The sequence below is a fragment of the Mytilus edulis genome, chromosome 7 (genome assembly GCF_963676685.1).
Source record: "Mytilus edulis chromosome 7, xbMytEdul2.2, whole genome shotgun sequence".
NCBI lineage: Eukaryota > Metazoa > Mollusca > Bivalvia > Mytilida > Mytilidae > Mytilus > Mytilus edulis.
This window is the reverse complement of record NC_092350.1, coordinates 84,530,721-84,550,504: the sequence shown is the minus strand read 5'-3', so window position 1 is coordinate 84,550,504 and position 19,784 is coordinate 84,530,721. Positions and strand designations below refer to the sequence as shown.

At 32.7% G+C, this 19,784-nt stretch overlaps 1 protein-coding gene and 1 long non-coding RNA gene across 4 annotated transcripts in view; both read left to right on the top strand.

Moving 5' to 3' along the window:
• LOC139482692 (RUN domain-containing protein 1-like) overlaps positions 1 to 19,784 on the top strand; it is a 726,769-nt gene that overhangs the window by 262,262 nt on the left and 444,723 nt on the right. The gene's annotated exons all lie outside the window — the stretch shown is intronic.
• LOC139482420 (uncharacterized) lies at positions 11,166 to 16,800 on the top strand. The gene is made up of 3 exons (XR_011654857.1): positions 11,166 to 11,298; positions 15,873 to 15,932; positions 16,515 to 16,800. It is a non-coding gene; the product is annotated as an uncharacterized lncRNA (long non-coding RNA).

Sequence of the window (19,784 nt, the reverse complement as noted above, 5' to 3'; positions counted from 1 at the left end):
TTGCCATTGTTAGAGTCATGTCCAAAGCAGAATATTAATGAAACACATGCAATAATTCCTTTTCAATACATTGTGCAAGAGAACGCCATATTTACTGCACTGTGACAACATTTCTAAAGACGTAATGCAGCCTGTGACGTCAAGCATGTGTGATTCGCCGTGATTCGACGCGAAAAAGAAGTTCGTTTGTTATTTTCTCTATTATTGTAGTAATTTTTATTTTTTTTTAAATTACCGATAAACAGAATAAAGGACTTTTTGTTTTTGATACTGACTTTATCACAGAAAATATCAGGCTCGCCCTTCGGGCTCACCTGATATTTTACTGTGATAAAGTCAGTATCAAAAACAAAAAGTCCTTTATTCTATATTTACCGCATTGTGCAAGAGAACGCCATATTTACTGCACTGTGACAACATTTCTAAAGACGTAATGCAGCCTGTGACGTCAAGCATGTGTGATTCGCCGTGATTCGACGCGAAAAAGAAGTTCGTTTGTTATTTTCTCTATTATTGTAGTAATTTTTATTTTTTTTTAAATTACCGATAAACAGAATAAAGGACTTTTTGTTTTTGATACTGACTTTATCACAGAAAATATCAGGCTCGCCCTTCGGGCTCACCTGATATTTTACTGTGATAAAGTCAGTATCAAAAACAAAAAGTCCTTTATTCTATATATATTTATTATCAATATTTACAATTTTTCTTTGTTTTTGGATTTTTCGTTTTTATTTAATTTTTCTAATATATTTTGTTTTTATTTAATTTTTCTAATATATTTTGTTTTTATTTTACTTTTGATTTAAGATAAAATCATGATTGCCTGTTTACTTCAGGTGTGGATAGGTATCAAGGAGCACATCGTGAGTGGGTATATCCTTGAAGGTTTCTGTAGTGGTGTTTTTAGTTATGTCGGAGGATAATTTGTTCCAGTCTTTAATGGTTTGAAGCTTGATGCAGTCGTTTTGAGATTAAATTTGTCTGTAAATTATACTGTCATCTGTGAAGAGTCTGATGTTGCTATTTTGGATGTATTCTGGAAGGTCATTTATGTAAATAAGGAAAAATATAGGTCCTAGCAATGTAACCTGTGGGACACCCGATATGACTGGTATTTTTGAAGATGACAAAGTCATGTTTTCTAAAAGTACTGTTCGAGTTCTGTTTGAAAGAAAGGATTCGACCCAGTTTATGATTTGTTCTGATATGCCAAAGTATTCCATTTTGTATAGTAATCTTTTGTGTGGAGCTTTGTCAAAAGCTTTAGCAAAATCCATGATTATGAGATCTGTTTGTATGTTCTTGTCATTTTTTTGTGATAATTCATGAATCAGAAAGATAACTTGGACTCACATGATCGTTTTGCCTTAAATCCATGTTGTAATTTATAAAGTGTGTTATTGATTTCTAGATGTTGCATCATGCTGCTTACAAGAATATGTTCAAGTAATTTGCAAGCTATGCATGTTAAGGATATAGGTCTGTAGTTATGTTTATCCCCTTTTATAATACAGGTGTGACGAGGTTTGCGTGGTTCCAGTCAGATGATACCGTTTGCCTGTTTCTAGTGATCCCCCAATTCCAGACCCTCACTCACGGAGGTGGCAAAGTAAAAGATCCTCATTGACAGTTTTTCAAAATCATTTTAAGACAATTCGGATTATTTTTTTTAAGACAAATCACACTTGTTTAAAAGACGAATCGGATCAAGGAAACGGTGTGCCGGGTCGTACGTACCGGGTGTTGCTAAACGGCGGAAACGGAAAACGGAACGGAATACGGAACGGAAAACGGAAACAGGAAGAATTAACATCTTTTCTTTTTGGTTATTTTATCTACATAATCATGTTTTATATAGTATACACATGTTCAAAAGGAAAAAAAAAACCAGAGGAATAAATTTAAAATAAAAGATTTTAAAGCAAAAAGTATTGAAATAATTACCAGATGATAAGACTACAGTATGTTTTTGAAATATTTGATAAGGTCATGTGTAATCGTTCGTGCGATTCAGGATAGTCTGTTCGACTTTTTTTTTTTATAAGTTTGATCAATGTCAATAGCAACCCAACAACACAAAAAAAATTATATAGGCCTTAACAAAGATTTACATCGGCCTCGATTCTTATAGGTTGTAAAGTAATAAACTTTTAATAAATAAGTAATAAACTTTTAAGAAATAAGTAATAAACTTTTAAGAAATAAGAAATAAACTTTTAATAAATAAGCCTAATAAATCCTTTGCATCTTTTTTTTTGTGCTTCTTTTTTAATTGCCTTGATTCAAGATTAGTGATGTGGTGTATCATGTTGCGTTGTTCTGCAAGTGGCTGCTAGCTTGAGCTGGGTTGTTCTGCACTGGTGATTTTCGTTGAATCTTTTCTTGTATAATGCGGGAAAGGAAACATAAAAGAAACAGGACAATGGTGTATGGACAAAATCCGATATGGAAACCAGGGAACTAGAATAGAAACTTGTATGTACTTTATTTTTAAGACAAAAATGACAAAATCTCTCACTACACAAAGCCTTTCTCGCTCTTTTACAATACTCAAGGATTTGTATAGTAAATCCTTTCAATTTTGAAGTATGCTGTTTAGTATTTACATAGAAAAGCATTATTTCTTCTAGAATTTAAATCAATTAATACGAATTAATGTGCAAAAAGTGGCGAACAATTAGAAGCCTACATGGATATATACGATTTGCACAGTGCCCTCACCAAGTTAGTCGTAGTAATATCCTAAGGTTTTCAAAATCAAATTGTCCACGCTGCTTTAAATATCATGCCGCTTAATTCTACTCTGAAAATTCAGTTCCTCTCAAACAGCCGTGACTTTTGTTTCATAATATTACAATTGTAAATAGTGTCCCTTAATCGGTATGCTGTTTTACTATTATAGTAGAAAACATACAAAGATAGGCAAAAAATACGAAAGGGTTATTCAAGCTAAGAAGTCGAAAACAAACCGTCAAAGCCATGACTAAAAACGAAAAAAAGGTAAAAAAGACCAAAAGACAAACAGACAAACAATTAATTGTATACAAAATGCAACATATAAACTAAAGGCTGAGCAACATGAACCCCACCAAAAACTTGGGGTGATCTCAGCTGCTCCGGAAGGGTAAATAGATCCAGCTTCACATGTGACGCCTGTTAACATAGACATGTATTCATATACATTCACACAAAAGTAATATTGAAATTTGAAAAGAACTTTTACGTATATTGGTAGTCTTTAGTGATTTGGTGCTATGTCAAGAAAACTGAAAACTCATTCTGCTCTGTGCTATTTTTATGACGGAAATGATACTTTTTTTCACGCTACGCATCTGATCGTTTGGGTGTTTCTACTGGCCATACACACGATTTTCCAAGATATCACTGATACCATTTACTAAATAACACCTGACCCGATTTTCCAAGATATCACTGATAGTATTACTAAATAAGACCTGACCTAGAACAGTTCCTTGAGATCCCCAAGAATCAACGGCATGTTGGACCTGTTTGAGGTTGTTCAATTTACCACGACTCTTTGCTTGCGTACGGCCTTCAACAATGAGCAAAACCCATACCACATAGTCAGCTATAAAAGGTCCCGAAATGACAATTTTAAACAATTCAAACGAGAAAACTAACGGCCTTATTTATGTACAAAAGACAGGCAGCCTGCAGTAATTCAGTGGTTGTCGTTTGTTTATGCGTTACATATTTGTTTTTCGATCATTTTTTTTATGCTAAGTGAGCTTTTCTCGTCACTTGGCGTTCGTCGTCCGTTTTTGCTTTGTTAACTTTTACAAAACTTCGCAGTCTCTGAAACTACTGGGCCAAATGTTATTGCCGCGTCTTTTATGGAGTCGCCTGATAGTCTCGGTTAAACTTTGCAACAATTACCATTGGTGTATCTAGTTTAAAAACTGTATTGGATAACCCTGCCTGTCAGCCAAGTTAGCCGACATAGCTAAAATTAAAACATAGGGATAACATGCAAGTGCTGTCTTTTAAAAAACGCTATGAATAACGAAAACCTGATGTGAAAAACATGTTTAATCTGACATCGTACTCGGACTTCTTATAAAATGAGATTTACTGTGTGTATTGCTTCATAGATAGATAGATAATTTTATTAAATATTAGCCAAAATTTGAGCTATACAATCAAATGAATTACAAAATAAAGCACAGAAAATGATTAAAATGATTAAAGTACATTTATATATATTTATATATTAAATACATCATATGTAGTTTATTCTACATTGGCTAGAGGTATAGGGGAGGTTGGGACCTCACAAAACATGTTTAACGCCGCTGCATTTTGCGCCTGTCCCAAGTCAGAAACCTCTGGCCTTTGTTAGTCTTTTGTGTGTGTGTTTTTTTTTGTTTTGTTTTTTTATCTCGTTTATATGTTTTGGAGTTTAGTGTGACGCTCATCATTTCACTGAACTAGTACACAATTTTATTTAGGGGCCAGCTGATACCACCTCCGGGTGCAGGATTTTCTCGCTGCATTAAAGACCCATCGGTGGCCTTCGGATGTAGTCTCCTCTTTGGTCGGGCTGTTGCCTTTTTTCCAAATCCCCCGTTTTCATTCTCATGACTTCTTATAAATAGGAGTTATCGACCTTCTATGACGAATTTTCTCACTCGCATGTTCGCCTGTTATATTGAAATAGAGTGCCCTAATGATAAATAGATAGAAACTTTAAATAGCAAAAATTACCAGCAAGGCAAGATCTATTGATTTTCATAGTTCTTTATTTTTTCAACCCTTAAATTTCGTCTATAAATGTTTGTTTCCGTTTCCGTTTCCGCCGTTTAGCAACCCCCCCCCCCCCCCCCCACCCCCCCCCCCCCACCCCCCTCCATTTAGCGTTCTCAAAATGGACCCAATCAGTGTTTCCCATTGCTCCTAGTTGTTTTAGAAAAGGTTATGAATCACCTTTAAATCGGCCCGATCGGTGTTTCAAACTGGTCCGATTTGTCTGTCAATCATATCCGAGTTTCTTTAAAGCTGGTCCGAGTTTTCTTGGTCCGACTTGTCCTAATACCGTTATTCAGTGTCTCGTTTTCAATCGTAACTACTCGGCCATTCTCGCTATGCAGTACAATAACTCAAGATAACGTATCCACTGTGTATCATCGCCACCGGAAATTGGGTACTAACGAAGCGGAGAGAAATAGAAAAAAAAGTAAACAAGTTAAGAATTCATCCAATTTAAAGCATTTCCACTCATTTGATGAGGATGCCGCTTAAGAAATGATTTTCTGATATATAATTCTTTAAATTATTAGGCAGATAAGTACAAAATTAATACAAGATTTTTTGTAATACCCCAAAACTTGCCACTTAGTACCGAAAAATTACGATCGTCCTCTGTCGCCCCATTCTGAAGATATTGAACTGTTTTTCATTATTTTTCCAGACACGTTTTTAGATTATTATAGTGTGGCATCATATTTACTGAAATTTGTTGTCAAAAAGATGTAATTTAAAGAATATAGACCATAAAAAATAAAGTCTAGTGTACGGCAACTTGCTCGTGTTGACAAATTTACTGTATGGCAACTTGTTTTCAACTGTATGGCAACTTGCTAATTATAGAATAGTTATTTACCGTCCTTTCAAAGAAAATGAAGTATTAAGTTCAAATATTTAAGGGGGGGCGTGGTACCCTTTTATGTTTAACTGTTTTTGTCCTTTTCAAGGTTTTAATTTGTTTAAAATTGTTATTTTACTGATAAATTTTAAAAACTGTTAACTGTTTTTAACCCACTGTTTGTAATCTGTTTTGTTAAAATTTGCAATGTTGTTAACTGTTTATTTGAAATTGAAATTCCTGTTATCTGTTACTTTTAAAATACTTAAAGTGTTCACTGCTTTTGACATTATTTTCTCTGTTAACTGATCTTAACTGTTATTTACAAGAATCACATTAAAATTTGCTGTCCATCTCTTTCTTTACGTTGCTTCCGCAAAGGAGTGACATAAACAGCATATATGTAACTGTACATATCTTTAAAAAATATTTGAGTATAGTAAATCCTTGATAAAATTAAGAATGGAAATGAGGAAAATGTCATATAAACAGAAGCCCGACCAAATAGAAGAAACAACCCAACGCAACGAGAAAATTATGCACTAGGGTGGAGTGTCAATTCACAGATAGGAAAAAAACTTAGAATTGACACTCATAAGTTTTAAACACCCTCTTTCCCTTCCTTCCTAATAAATAAGGCTTACTATTTGAGTTATGCATGTGTATATTTATGGAAAGTGAATCGTCCATAGATTTGATTTCCAATAGTAATAATGGTGAAATATAATCCTTTTTTTTTGTGTAACCATGGCAACAATCAGCATTTATTTGATACCAAATATTGCAAAATAGGGGGTTGAACATGTCACAAAGATCTCAAAAATTTGGTCCGAAGGAAAATTTCAATCAATAAGAGTGATACTTTTCCTGAAACCATAGACATCTATCTATCAAAAGGTAAAAAAAAATCATATGCATTTCTGCTGTTTTTTCCCCATAAAATTGAATTGAAAGATCGAGCGTCAAATCTTTGTTGAAAAACAATACAAAATTTCTAAATCTATGGCGGTACGGATAGGAACGTATGGACGTTCAAACTGAAAAATGGCATATAAAACATGCTAAGGGAGCTACCATTTGATTTTTATGGGGGGGCTAGGATGAAATTTAAAAAAAAAGGCAGGACAGGATTTAGAGTAAAAAAAAAAAAGGCAGGATGAGTAACTTGGCAAAAAAAAGGCAGGATGACAATTGTTGTAAAAAAGTCAGGATAAGTTAAGAAAAAAAAAAGGCAGGACCGAATAGACTGAATAATAAAAAGACAGGACAGAGATTACAAATACAACAAGAGGCTCTCAAGAGCCTGAATCGCTCACCTTAATTCTTTTGGTTAAATCTCTCATCAATGATTATTTTGGCTTTTCAATTTATTTAAATGTATTTTGGATCGTCCTATTTTCTTCAAAAGCCAAAAAAAATAATCATTTTCTCCATGTTCTATTTTAGCCATAGGAGCTATGTTTCTTGACATACAAGGAAATAAAATATAAAATTTATACTAGATACTCTGAAACTCATTTAGCCTAAGTTTGGCTGAAATTGATACAGCAGTTTCAAAGGAGAAGATTTTTTAAAGTAAGTCAACATGATGAACAAATTGTGAAAAAAAGTCTTTAAAGGGCAATAACTCCTTTAGTGGTCAATTGACAATTTTGGTCAATTTGACTTAATTGAAGATCTTACTTTGCTGAACATTATTGCTGTTTACAGTTTATTTCTATCTATAATTATATTCAAGATAATAAACAAAAACAGCAAAATTTCCTTAAAATTATCAATTCAGGGGCAGCAACCCAACAACCCGTTATCTGATTCATCTGAAAATTTCAGGGCAGATAGATCTTGACCTGATAAAACAATATTACCCACGTCAGATTTGCTCTAAATGCTTTGGTTTTTGAGTTATAAGCCAAAAACTGCATTTGACCCCTATGTTCTATTTTTAGCAATGGCGACCATGTTTGTTGATAGATCATAACTTCGGATACAATTTACAAACTAGATACCCTAAGGAACATTCAGTTGAAGTTTGGAAGTATTTGGCCCAGTAGTTTCAGAGGAGAAGATTTCTGTAAAAGATTACTAAGATTTACGAAAAATGGTTAAAAATTGACTATAAAGGGCAATAACTCCTAAAGGGGTCAACTGACCATTTCCGTCATGTTGACTTATTTGTAAATCTTACTTTGCTGAACATTATTCCTGTTTACAGTTTATCTCTATCTATAATAATATTCAAGATAATAACCAAAAACAGCAAAATTTCCTTAAAATTACCAATTCAGGGGCAGCAACCCAACAACAGGTTGTCTGATTCATCTGAAAATTTCAGGGCAGATAGATCTTGACCTGATAAACAATATTACACCGTCAGATTTGCTCTAAATGCTTTGCTTTTTGAGTTATAAGCCAAAAACTGCATTTGACCCCTATGTTCTATTTTTAGCAATGGCGACCATGTTTGTTGATAGATCAAAACTTCGGATACAATTTATAAATTAGATACCCTAAGAAACATTCAGTTAAAGTTTGAAAGTATTTAGCCCAGTAGTTTCAGAGGAGAAGATTCTTGAAATAGTTTACGACGACAGACGACGACAGACGACAGACGACGACAGACGACAGACGACGGACGACGACGGACGCCAAGTGATGGCATAAGCTCACTTGTCCCTTCGGGACAGGTGAGCTAAAAAAGGCAGGACACAATTTTTCATCCTAGCCTCCCCCCCCCAATAAAAATCAAATGGTAGCTCCCTAAAAACAATCTAAATGTTCATATAAACCCACTAGGAAGGCTATATTATTATCCAAATATCCAAAATCAATTCAATTGTACAAAAACTTTTATATTTAGAAAATTCACCATGGCTATAATGCGAAACTAAACTTGTACTTGTGTATTGATATACCTGAAGCTGTCTCCTAAGTGAGCAATCTTAACTACAAAAACGGGGTAGAAGTTCAATGTTTGTTTCTTGAAACATATAAATGAACCAAAATTTAAAAAATGAAATAAATACAAGACTATATACAAATGTAGCAAAGGTTACGCACTCAAGTTGGGTCATGCAGGTGCAACAAATGCGGCAGTGTTAAACATGTTGAGGGATATCTCATGCCCCTCTTTATACGTCTAACCAATGTAGTTATAGCTGGCTTCTATTTGTAATGTATCCAAAACGTTAAAAGGAAAGGCCACTTCTTATCCAGCTGAAACCCTGGTCAGTCCTATGATGAAAATAATTGAGATGTATATGGAATGTTTGATAAGTTATATTGACCCAGAGTACCTGGACGGAATTGTGAAAAATAAAGTACCTTTTCAATTTGCAATTCGTAAAATAACTGAACAGTGTGGCCTGGTAGAAGAGGCCGAAAAATGAGGACTTGGTTCTCAAATTGATGTTAAATTTGCTAGTCTAAGACTTCAGAAATGTAAAGATGGAGATTTTTATATCAGCTCACAGTTCTTAATTAGGACTTGGAGATGTAATTCCTTTTAATAAAATCATGTAAGCAATGAGTCGTATGAATACCCTGACTGAGATGTAACCATAATTTATAAGAGCCCCGACCTATAGTATTCATTCATTCTGTTTGTTACACTTTCCTACGTCATGACGATAACCCAAGTTGCTACGACTGATTGACATAAAACATTTACTCAACAATAAACATAACCAGAAGAAGCCTCCCTTTTGCTTTTTGAAGCATTTTCGATTATTCATGACATAGTCCTTTTTCTTGGAGTCAATCACTCCGTCTGTTTTTCCATCCGTTCAATTGTCTGTCCATGTGTCAATATAAAAATATGGTACTTGTATGTGTCTTCTGAAAATTAGTCAGCTTTATATAAGATTCCTTATGGAGCTTGGCATTTCTGCGACTTTGTACAGTGGTTTTCAAACTTTTGTATACATTGAAAATATATGCACTTCCCCTTTTCATTGCTTTTGAGTTCGTTTGGAAAAAGGGTAAATTAAAGTTGCTGTTAACTCTTATCAGCATTTAAAATTTGTTGTTAACAGTTTTTGCCAAAATCGAGGTGTTGTTAACATGTTAACGGACCCCTCCCCCATTTAATTATGCATTAGATAAAATGCATTAGACAGAAATACCATTTGCTTGACAGCATTTAAGATTTATACAAATTATATATTTTCAAAAAGAAACTGACAAGAAAATTAATTCGAAATGCAATCACGATTTGTTTCACCTTACTTTCGATGAAAACAAAGTATTTTCTTAATTTTGTCTGTCCGAATTTTCGATCCTGTGGTTCGGTGATTTTCGTTGCTTCATCTCTATCTTATTTGTTGTTTTCATAAATTGTTTCAGTGTTACACTGTATGCCGTTAGTTTTCTTGTTGAGTCCTTCCACATTTTTCTGTCGGTGCTTTTTATAGCCGACTACAAGCTGAGACTACTATAACTGTTATAGTAGTCTCAGCTATATAAGGTACGAGTTTTCGTTGTTAAAGGCCGTACGATAGCATATACTTTATTTTATCCTGATGGATAGTTATCTTATTTGCTATCATACCACATCTCCACTGTTTTTTTAAAGCTAGCACCAACAAACGATGGATGTATGGTTTATTTTATTGAATTTACACAAAAACAAAAAGACAACAGTCGCTAGTAGTATAACGATATATAAATGTATTTAGGAGTATATGGTTGAAAAAACTTTTTTGTACAAAATCGAAAAGCGGTACGCAACAGAGGCATTCTGAACTGAATTAACGGCATGTATTTAATAATATTTGATAAGTTAGACATTTTGTATATTTATAAGCCCGTAAAGCTTTGATATCAACAAAATATCGTCACTTGATTTTTTCTAAACAGTGATTAATTTCCTCTTAAAAATATAATATATTGCAAGACCACCCAATCCTATACCTTTTAGCTTATAATATAAGAAATGTATTAGGTTTTTTAGCCTTCTTATATAACTAACAAATTAAGACCGTGGGACCATACGGTCTAACAAATGTCTTATAGAAGCAATAATAAGTATCATAATCCGAACTTCACCAGCATAACTGTAAAACGTTACCGCATCCGTTTTAACTTTTATATGGTTTTATATGAGCAAGCTGTCGCCATTATCGGGAAAACGGTACTATTTATTCTGCCATAGGCGACAACATTAACATTTTCTAAATTTACCACTTTTTAAGATAAAAACCTGGATAAAACAGTTATATGTTGTGTTAGTACTTTATTATTGTGTTTTAAAAATTAAAGCCAAATAGTACCATGACCAACTTCCAACGGAGCTTATTTATGTTATCCATGCCCACCGTCATTTTGCGCCAAATTTATGAAATTTTGCAAGTCTTTTCGAATAATTCTCTAGAAAATATTTCAATAGGTTTCAAAATTTATATTGTAAATATACACACTGCAGTTATTCATAGATAAATACAAAATATATTGTATCCTTACATCCAATCACAGCGCTCCTAATTTGACTTCCTTCACCTGCCTTGGGTACACAAAAGGCCAACCTGCTGCTGGGAAAATTAAATACTACCGTTTTCCCTATCACGAAGACCAATAATGGCAGTATATTGACAGGGAGAAACAGATAAATAGTGAATATAGTTGTAAATTATACTATAAATTAGAATTCAGTCGAAAATAACACCTTGATGATCGAGATTGTTTAGTCTGCATAGTGGGTAAATAGTTTCGTGAAATCGGTAAAAAGAGCAACGGCCAACGTGCAAGAATTTTTTTATTCCGTTCTGTGTATTTTTTTGTGGACCAATAGGCTAATAACAGAGAGCCCGCTGCCCTTCGGAAATTGGTAATGATTCGCGTTACTGACTTTACAAATGGTGTACTCTTAAACTTAAGATTGTAGAGAGACATGATTATGTTTTATTGGCATTGGATCTGTCAGCTGTCTTGCATGTTGTTGAAGGAAGTTTAGGGTTAATATGAGGCAGGCATAACCTGTGAATGGGGACGAAGTCTGTATGTAATATTTTTTTCATTCAAAATGTTGATAAAAGAAAACGAAATACCGTGCGTAACGTTCCCGATTTCGGTTCTGTTGTTAGGGAATTAGCTGTGACGTTCTTTAAGTTATGACGTCATATTCGATGTAAACAAAAGAAACGCTTTCATCAGGTTACGTTTTTTTCATATCAAACAATTATTAAAATTGAATTTGTATTGAGATCCAATGTTATATTTTACTAGACTGATAAATAAAAAAAAATTCAAAGTCTCATGCAATCAAGACAGTTATCTGCGCAAATGCGGGGAAAACCGGAACAGGAAGTAGATCTGAAAAAAAAGTTAACGATTTTGAGTTCATTAGTACAATGAAAAATTCGGGAAATTTTCCCGATTTTTTTTTTCTTTTTTTTTTTATTGATTTTTCTACCGTAATTGGGGACTTCGTCCCCATATAAATTAACCAACTTTAAGCATTGTACAAATATACGTCCCCAATTCAAATGCATTGATCTTCAAAAAAAAGGGGAGGTTCCAACCTCCTGAACCCTCCCTCTGGATCCACCACTGGTACATATGTATATTCATGATATCTTTTAAGATTGTATTGTTAATAAGGGTAATTTACAAAATGTAGGCTACACAACTGAGTATATAATATCAGAACTCCATTACTAGAGGAAGTCTGCAAGCTGTGTTATATAGTCCGCAGGCAATCAGGTCACAATATTGTCCCAGCCTATTCACAGTGGAAATCACTGTACAATGTACATGTCATGGGTTTAAAATGTTACCATAAAACAGACAGTTACTAAATAGTCTCTCTCAGTTTTAAGCTCACCTTTCCTAAAAAACATGGGTGCCAAACAAATTGCCAAAGCTAAATACATGTATAGAACATAGGGGTAAAATGTAGTTTTGGGATTATATCTGAAAATTAAAGCATTTAGAGCAAATCTGACATGGCGTAAAAATGTTTATTAGCTGTACATCTATCAGCCCTGAAATTTTCAGACAAACCCGTCAACTGATTGTTGGGTTTAGGCCCGTAGCCAGGAATTTCCAAGGGGGGGGGGGGGGGTTCGTTGGACTCATGAACTCGACTTTAACAGTCACAATTTGAACAAGACGTTGACTTTAACAGTACTTACATATGTATTTGATTTCCCCTGGCTACCGGTATGGGGTTGCTTCCACTATATTAGTAATTTTAGGGAACATTTGCAGTTTTTGGTTATTTACTTGAATATTATTATAGATAACGATTAACTGTTCACAGCAAAAATGTTCAGCAAAGTAAGATCTACAAATAAGTCAATATGACCAAAATTGTGAATTTATCCCTTTAAATATAAAAAGAAGATGTGGTATGATTGCCAATGAGACAACTATCCACAAAAGACCAAAATGACACAAACATTAACAACTATAGGTCACCGTACGGCCTTCAACAATGAGCAAAGCCCATACTGCATAGTCAGCTATAAAAGGCCCTGATAAGACAATATAAAACAATTCAAACGAGAACACTAAAAGCCATTTTACACAGTTTGTTCATTATGTTTGTTAGCTTTCAAAAATCTTCTTCTCTGAAACTACTGAACAAGTTGCAGGCAAACTTATTCTAAATGATCCTAAGTGTTTAATTTTGTGTTTTGTAAAAAAAAACATGGCCACCATGGCTAAAAATAAAATAGAACATTGGCGGATCCAGAGGGGGGGGCGGGTTCAGTGGGTTGGAACCCCCCTTTTTTTTGGGGCTGATCAATGCATTTGAATGGGATCTGTATAGCTGGAACCCCCCCTTTTATCCTGGGTTTGGAACCCCCCCCCCCCCTTTTAAAAGGAATCCACCACTGTAGAACATAGGTAAAAATGCAGTTTTTGTCTTATGTTTCAAAAACTGAAGCGTTTAGATCAAATATGTTATCAAAATTTAATTGTTCATTAGGTCAAGATTTATCAACCCTGAAATTTGCAGATGAATGGAACAACCAATTGTTGTGTTGCTGCCACTACATGTATATAGTAAATTTTGGAAAAATTGCTGTTTTTGGTTATTTTCTTGAATATTATTATAGATAAAGACTGTAAACAGCAAAAATGTTTAGCAAAGTGAGGGCCCTCATGGGGTTTTTGATTATGTGATTACTTGGCCGTTTTTTTAATGATTATTTGATTATTAAGCCAAATATTTCATGATTATTTGATTACCTAGGACTGTATTTTTAGTTTATGATTATTTGATTACTAAAGATAAGCAAATATTTAATGATTATGTGATTATATTGGCAAACAAATTGTGATTATGTGATTACTAGGACCCCCCCCCCCCCCCCATGAGGGGCCTCCAAAGTTTAAAGACCAAAATTGTCAATTGACCACTTAAGGAGTTATTGCCCTTTAAAGACAATTTTGCACAATTTGTTCATCATATAAAATTAAAGATGTGGTGTAATTTCCAATGTGACAACTCTTCACAAAAGATCAAATGACACAGAAATAAACAACTATAGGTCACCATAAAGCCTTCAACAATGAGCAAACCCCATACTGCATAGTCAGCTTTAAAAGGCCCGGAAATGTCAAATGTAAAACAATTCAAACGAGAAAACTAACGGCCTTATTAATTTACAAGTAAATGAACGAACAACAAATATGTAACACAGCAACAAACAAGAACCACTGAATTGCAGGCTCCTGACTTGGGACAGGCACATACATACATGATGTGACAGGGTTAAACATGTTAGCGAGATCCCAACCCTCCCTAACATAGGACAGTGGTGTAATAGTACAACATTGAAACGAACTATAAAAATCAGTTGAAAAAGGCTTAACTCATCAGATGGATACAAATAGAAATATATCTAACAAAAACAGAGTGAAAGTGGCTGGGCACTTATACATTCCAACAACAAAAAGACCATTAGTACAGATCTGAGAGTACTCACAGTTACTGACAGCTAGTTCAAAGCCATTAACAATAAGAAAAATCATGCATCTAAGACTAAATTATCAATCATTACACATCCAACATCACATGGATTTAGTGTAAAGACGCCATAAACAGTCAGAAAAACATGACCTTGTGCAATGCTAAGATAAGGTATCAACAGATTGTAGATCCATGAATGTGCATATATGTATATTATATATAACAATAATATTTAGTTTGCTTTTATTTTACTGATAACAAAATCAATATTAATACCAATTCTTTTAGAATAAGTTTGCTAACTTTAAATAATCTTAATATTCCTTTGAAATTACTGAACAAATTTCAACCTAACTTGAGGTGAATTATAATTCGGGTATCTCCAATAAAGTTTATGTTTTATTTTCTGTTTTCCCAAAAAAAAACATGGCCACCATGGCTAAAAATAGAATATAGGGTAGAATGCAGTTTTTGGCTAAATAATTAATTATTTCAAAAACTAAAGCATTTAGAGCAAATCAGAGAAGGAGTTAAAATATAATTCATTATGTAAAGGTCTACCCGCCCTGAAATTATCATCAGGGTAACTGATTTTTAGGTTATTGCCCCTGAATTGATCATTTAAGGAAAATTTGCAGTTTTCAATTATTATCTTGAATATTATTATAGATAAAGATATTAAACTGTAAACAGCAAAAATGTTAAGCAAAGTAAGATCTGCAAATAAGTCTTCTGAACTAAATGTTCAATTTACCCTTAAGGAGTAATTGCCTTTTACATTCCATTCTCAATATTATTATTTACAATTTGTTCTCTTAAATATTAAAAAAATCTTCTCCTTTGAAATTGCTGAATTAAAATCCGTCAAACTTAGGCTGAATGAGCTTTAGAGTATCTAGTATAAATTTTGTATTCTATTTCCTAGCATATAAAAAACAGCCCTATGGCTAAAAGGAAACTAAGGGGTAAAATGCATTTTTAATTTGAAAAGCAAAAATAATAATTGATGAAGATTTAAGCAAAAAATTACAGTTGAGAGCCTCTTGTTCATTAATTACAAGTATGTATTATATATTCATTAGAATCTGTCATTTTATTAAGTGTTTTATAAGCATCCGCTTTTAATTTGCACATTTCCAATTCATTATGGACCATGTTTTATCTTTATAAACGTTCGATGTGACTGTGTCACTGTGGGCCAATTAATTCACGGTGTGCTATGCATAAATTATCAAGACCCAGAATTGCAAAAAAAATATTGCTACATGTTATTTTCAATAGCTTTTTTCCCTACTGAGGACTGTCTATAAAGCATGATGAATTTATGTCTTTTTTTCTTTTTTTTTTTTTTAGATAAAATGCCTTTGTTTAGGAAAAGAGGCAGACCTTATGCCCATGTTACATATGAAAGAGGTAAAAGGAAATTAAAGAAAGGTGTTCAGGTCATAAAAAAAATCAAACAGGAAACAAAACCTACATCTGGACTCTAGCTTGCTTCCCAATTTTCAGGAAATTACCTTAATTCAGATCCTCCTTGTTCAAGTTCAGTGCTTTGTATAGAATATTGCCATAAAATATTGGATGTGAAATACCTGAAAGTATAAGATGTCTACATGTTGATCTTTAATTACGAATGATGTTCTTGTACGATGATAACATTTTGTAAATGTTTTGACTTGTTTGTGATATCAAGAACTTTGTAATAATTTTCAATAATTCAGAGATTAATTTTTTTTTCATTAAAATCAAATATATTGTTACAATACATACAGGAGCAAATTGAACAAGTTGAGATATATGTATAAACACAATAAGATGTTGACAGATTGTTTCTGAATGTTTCTTATTTATTTCTTGAATAAATTCCAGTAGTACATTGTGTACTAGTACTGCTTTTTTCAAAGATAATATTGTAATGGTTTGGGAAAAAAATCCCTCTTAACTATTGAAAGTTAGATAACTATTCACATACATGAATGAATGTTTATTTTTTAGGTACAGATGCCCTTAAAGTTTTTGATGAAGTAAAGAGCAAGATACTATCCCATCTGGCAGTGATACCTTCATGACACTGTATGATTAATTTGACAAAGAATAACAATAGGACACCAACAGTTCACATATAAGAAGATGTTTTAGGGTAAACCACATACTGTGTAGGATTTAATAATGTCCCCTATGAAATGATGTCCAGAGGACATTATTTCATAGTAAATACATGGACAATATTTACTTATTTAGATGTGTCCTGGACACAATTTCCTATGAAAATATGTCCTTGGATATGAAAAAGTGTCTATGAACATGAACATTATATTTAATACTATACTTCTGTACTGGTGGACACTTTTTTTCAGGACATTATATCCATCAGGATATTTTTTTGATATGATCAAAATATTAAATGATGTCCATTGCCTTGTTATTACTGGACATATTTTAACTTTAATACAGTGTTACCTTGACAGAGAGTTGTCTCATTGACACTCATATCTTCCTTATCTTCCTATTTATACTTTTAATATATATACATGTGTGATGATTTAAATTGAAATAAAAAGTGACAGATGCTGTTCAGTATTATTTTCCTTGAAGGACACAATTAAATAACAATCACTACAAAAAATTTTCCTGTAGGAGGACCATATTTCATAACTGTTGCTGTAAAATGCTGTATATGTAGGGGACAACATTCCATGGCAATGGACAGTGTTTAATACCAAAATTCTATATTTTCTATTGCCTTCTTCTCATAATAAATATAGTATAGTTCTTCACATTTGATTTTATACTTTACACTCTTCTTCCTTTTTGTTCTTATCATTAGCTGGGTATTTCTTAAAACTTTAATTTCTCTCTATTTACTTCCATCCTTAATTTTTTGTTTACATATGTATATTAATCAATTTCTAATCAATCCTTCAGATTTTTATTAATATTCAAGTGTAATAAAACTTTTTAATGGCCTTTGTATTACTTCCCTTGGAGGACACAATTTAATAGTGACTACTATGACAACTTGTCCTGTAGGTGAACACTTTTTCATAACTTTTGCAGTAAAATTCTGTCCAGTTGAGGGACAACATTCATGGCAATGGACATTATTAAATACCAAAATTCTATGAAAAATTGTCCACATGGACACTATTATGTCTTACAACTGTACAGAAATTATTTAAATAATTTGAAATAAAGATATTAAGCAAAATTTGCAAAATATTGTTGGGCTTTAAATGACATAGAATTAACCACTATATACATGTCACTGTAAGCCTTCAACAAAGAACAAAACCAACACCACATAGTCAGCTATAAAAAGCCTAAAAAAAAAAATCTAAAACATATTAAACTAAAAAAAAGGCTTATTTAGTCCAGTCAATCTAGCATAAATTTGACCCTAACCTGAAAGTAATTGCAACAGAAGATTTTTAAGGTTTAATCTTTAGTATTATACCCCAAATATACACAGAAAAAAGTCCCATAAAATCTTACTGGAGGAAGACTAAAAACATCACCATATAAAATTCCTATGGAGATTTGCATTGAAAAGGGATATAACTCTTGCAAAAATGGCAGAAATATCAATAAAAATTGACACAAAATAATAATAATAACTTTGCCGCTTATATTCATCAGAATGTATTGATTCTTGGGTTTTTTTTAGCAGTCTTTAGAGTATAACAAACAATTCTAAAGGTGTTTTCATATCTTTTATCAAGCTATAATCTAGGTTTCGTAATTCATTAGTTGACCATTTATTAAATTTTTCAACATGTCAAGAAAAAGAATCTCAAATTTAATGAAAATAATTAAGCATGTATTCTTCTTTTAGTGGTTTAAAGTTTCTTTAGACAAGTAAGATGCTGAAAAAATATAATATACAGATATAGATAATATCAAATTTTTACATTATTATTTTCAAAATGGTCACAAAGCTTCTAATTTGCAATTTCTTCAATGAAAAATGCACACAAAAAATAAAACTACCCACAACACTTTGGTTTTGTACATTTCATGAACAGAAGATTATATGATTTAGTCAATAAACCAACTTATAACCCATCAAAGTTTCATACCTTACATAAATTTCAAGAAAATCAACCAAAAACTGACCAAAAAAGACATTTTTGCGGAGTTATCTCCCCCTTCCAAATTTTAATTTCCATAGGAAATTAGAAATGCTGATTTTGAGTTTTCCTCAAGTTAGATTTTATGGGACTTTTTTCTGTGTATATTAAGGGCATAATGCTATAGATTAGAACTAAAACATTTTAGTTTGGGGCTCAATCTTAGTTTGACTGGACTAATTGTAAAAAAGTTTGAAAATAACGCAAACAATATTCGAAACCTTTTTTAAACATGGTATTACATTTGTATATGTGACAAATGCAGTTAACAGCAATTTTGTTGCCAATTTACCAACTGTGTAGACGCTTTTACCACTGTTCCTGCACTGGTACCTAAGTCATCAAAAAATAAAACATCACCACAGAACAAATCAATTACACTACAAATCGTGATTGTAGGTAAAACATCAAGAAGCTGTTGCATCTGTAATACAACGAAGAGCCCATTTGTTAAAATGCCAGACAAGGCCATATTACATGAGTTTGTAACACAAGGTGTTCAATGGCCAACTAATGTATTTAAGTAAGATGTTGTCCAGTTAAAATATATCTAATCTTGTCTTATAGCCGATAAAACCTTAAAGAGCAGGACAAAAACAGATATACATATATTCAGAATGAGAAAAACAGCATCCCATTTGAATTTGTTCTATATTATTTGGCTTCTTGACAAGTCATGTGGTATGGTACCATATGCGCATAAAGGGTGTTAACAATTAAACAAAATCAATATAAAAAATTCAATAGTCTTGGCCTTGTTTTTTGTAGGAATACCTGTTCAAGGTATGAAAATAGATGATGTGACCTATTTTCAAGTACTATGATTAGCATCTATCGGGTTATTTAAAACATGATTTACCTATCTTATCCAATGAAAAGGACTCTAGGGAAAATGGCCCTAGCTCTTTAGCCAAATTATGAAAAAAATAATGTTTTCACAAAATCCACCTACATTGATGATGTCACAAATACATCAAATGTTGAAAAAAAATTGAAATATATTAGTAAAACATTTTAATTGTATGTCTTCATAACAATATCACACGTATAAAATGATTTCTTTTTTTTTAAGGTTGTATGTTCTTTGTGAGGGTTATTCCATTAAAATGTATCAGGGAGGGAACTTTAATTATTGAAC